This window comes from Hipposideros armiger, unplaced genomic scaffold, assembly GCF_001890085.2.
Source record: "Hipposideros armiger isolate ML-2016 unplaced genomic scaffold, ASM189008v1 scaffold_110, whole genome shotgun sequence".
Taxonomy (NCBI): Eukaryota; Metazoa; Chordata; class Mammalia; order Chiroptera; family Hipposideridae; genus Hipposideros; species Hipposideros armiger.
This window is the reverse complement of record NW_017731460.1, coordinates 1,182,699-1,186,141: the sequence shown is the minus strand read 5'-3', so window position 1 is coordinate 1,186,141 and position 3,443 is coordinate 1,182,699.

Here is a 3,443-nt window from a genome sequence, read left to right as displayed (position 1 = left end):
CAGAGTATTTGTGTTGGTTTTTTTTTCATTATGTCTCTGAATTGGTGGTAATATCTGTGAATTTCATTTCAGGATTGTTAAAAGGGCATCCACAATATTTTATATTAGAAGGAGGGTGATAGGTCTGACAGGTTAATCACCTCTGATGTGGGTGTCTTCCTCTGAGGCCTGACCTATCTCCAAAACTGTTCCCATCACCCAACACCATCACCACCACTGGGAAGGTGGATTCTGAAACCTGTGGGGGGAGGGTGCCCTCTGCGGGCCTGGCCCCCTATATAGGTGCACCTTCCAGGCTTTACTCCCAGTCACTCTTTTTTTTTTTTTTTAAAGATTTTTATTGGGGAATTGGGGGATGGGAACAGTGCTGGGGAATTGGGGGAAGGGGAACAGACAAGTTGCTGTTGTTTTGTTCTTCAGTCTAGTTGTGGAGGACGTTGCTTCACTGGCCCAAGTTGGCACCATCATTATCTCTTCCTGGGCGAGGCACATCAGTCGCCGGCTTCTGGACAGCCGCTCACTGCGGCTGCTGGCCGCTCACGCTGGCTGCTGGCTACACACGGTAGCCCATGGCAACCCACTGCAGCAGGGACTGCAGCCTACGCCGTCGCCGGCGACTCATGGCAGCCCAGCTCCAGGTTGAGCTGTTGTTCAGCATCTTAGCTGTAGAGGGCAGTGACACTGGCCCTCATATGTGGGATCCGAACCGGGGCCCTCTGGCGTCCCAAGCCAGCTCTTAACCACCGCGCCGCTAGGCCGGCCCCCATTCACTCTTTAAGGCTTCAGCCAGTGACGCTGGGCCGATAGGGACTCTCCAGGGCAGAGACAGGGACCAGCCCACCTGACAGACCTTACGGCATCAGCAAGTGTCTGTGTGGGGCTTGAGTGTGTCTGAACAACCAGGAAGGTGCTTGGGCGCTCAGGACTACTCCTTAGGGGGTTACCAGGTAAAATATAGGATGCTCAGTTCATTTGGATTTCAGATAAACTAATAAGTTTTGTATAAGTATGTCCTGTGTAATCCTCAGAACATGCTTATACTAAAATAGTACAAGTTGCTCATCTGAAACTGAAATGTAACTGGGCGTTCTGTACTTTTATTTATTTATTTTTTTTAGCTGAGCCATCCTGCTACCTGTTGGCAGCTCAACGGCTGCTCAGCTCGGGCTGGACTCGAACTGCTGTTGCTCAGAGCTCAAGCTCTTGAGCGAGCTCTTAACCAACTGAGCCACTCGGCCGGCCCTGGGCATTCTGTATTTTTATTTGCTAAACCTGGCAGCCCTACTCAGGAACCAAGTCCACATGTCTGCGTATGACCCAGCATTGTCAGTGTGGCTGAGTGACTATAGGCTGAGTGTGTGTGTATAGAGGCTGTGTACAAACCCCAAAGGTACCATGGGAAGGCAGAACTGGAGAATGATACTTCAGTGAATGCCAGGCCTGAGGCGTGTGCCTGTCAAGGAGAGCGGGGGGGGGGGGGGGGCAGGAACAGCCCACATGGATGCAGCCTTGAGTCCTAGGCCTGTAACCCAGCAGTTCTCAATCCTAGCTGGGCTCCAGGGCCTCCTGGGGTTCAGATTCCCAGAACTACTCCCTCCACACATACATACCAACCTCTAGATTCTGTTTCACTGGGTCTAGTCTAGAGCCTGGCTACTGTTTCTCATATGTCCTTCACTGGGTTGGTGACAGTTTTGTCATTAGTGTAAGTTAAGGCCTAGATCTGGGCCTGGAGGTGTGAGCAGGCACCCCTGTTCCTCGGAGGTGAGTGGGCTCAGATCCCCAGTGACTGCACTGGCTGGAGCCTGACTTAGCTTCTGATGTCAGCAGTCCAGCCTCCTGGATATAGTTCGTCTTTCCTGCCCTCCCAGCGGTCTCCTGCATCCCTGGGGAGAAGATTCTAGTATGAATGACACTGTTCAGATGAAGAAACTGAAGTCACAAGACAGAGCCAGGCCTGGAACCCAGCCTGCCTGAGTCCATGCTGATGGAAGGACCAGGCTCCAGGGCGACCCCCACCAGCCAGGCCAGCCTGGGTCTCCTCACCTCCCCAGCAAGGGCCATCAGGCATGGCATCCATTCGTTCATGTTTCCCAGCCTGGCCAAGTCCAATTTCAAACAGTCTGTGTGCTGTCCCTTCTCAGCCTATGTGTTCCAAGTTCCTGACCACCCCTTCCTTCCCACCCTCTCTCCTCTGTGCTGGAAAGTTGTTCTGCACAACTGGCTGTTGCTGGTCCTTCTGCACCATAACATTACCTACAGGTGAGCCCTCTGAAGGTGCAGACCCAGTCCCATTCACCACCGCACCCCTCGGTAGGGTGTTCTGGGAGTGTCTGATGAATGAGGGGAGGGGGACCTGTCTGAGAAGTGGCCTACAGAGCTGACTTCTACAACTGTCCTCAGCTGCCTGAATGTCATCAGGAAGCCCAATAGCTGCAAACACCACCTTCCAAGAACCTAGGACTGTCAGCTGTAGAGCGTGAACACTGATTAGAAACAAACCCAAAGGCTCACACGTCAGTAAGTACTTCCATAGCCACGCAGAAGGAGGAACTGTGAGGAATACTACTTCATGTCTTCAGTGCAGCGTGCTGGGTGAACACAACTGCATAGACAACCTGGAGCTTCCATTTATTCAGTAATTGCATTGTTGCAGTCATTCGAAAGCCCTTCCAGTTCCATGGAATGGATATTTACATATCTTAGGATCATATCGAATTCAGCAGTCTTAGGGTTAAGTGAAAAGTTGTATTTCTATAGTACATAAATTCCCTATTGCTGCTGTAACAAATTACCACAAATTTAGTGGCTTAAAACAACACAAATTTATTATCTTACAGTCCTGGAGCACAGAAGTCCCAAATGGGTCTCACTTGGCTAAAACCAAGGTGTGGGCAGGGCTGCATTCCTGCTGGAGGCTCTAGGGGGGAATCGGTTTCCCTACCTCTCCCGCTTCTACAATAGAAGCTGCTCTCATTTCTTGGGCTGTGGCTCCTTTTCAGCCAGCAATCACATCACTCCAACGTCTGCTTGTTATCACGTCTCTCCCGCCTCCCTCTTACCCTTTAAAGGGCCCTGTGTTACATTGGGCCCACTTGGATAATGCAGGATAATTTCCCCATCCCAAGACCCTTAGCTTAATCACACCTTCAAAGGCCCTTCATAGTCACAGGTTCTAGGGATTGGGATGCGGACATCTTTTGTGGGGGTATTATTTTGCCTATCTTAAATGCCTAGTTTAAGAGTCAAAATCCAATCAAGTTATCAGCCTGAGAGGTAGCTGTACCAGAACTGGGAAGTGTGTGGAAAACTGGGCACCAAGGATGTGGGCTACTTGACCATGACATTGATATATATATATATTTTTAAAGGTTTTTATTGGGGAATTGGGGAGATGGGAACAACGCTGGGGATGGGGGAAGGGGAACAGACAAGTTGCTGTC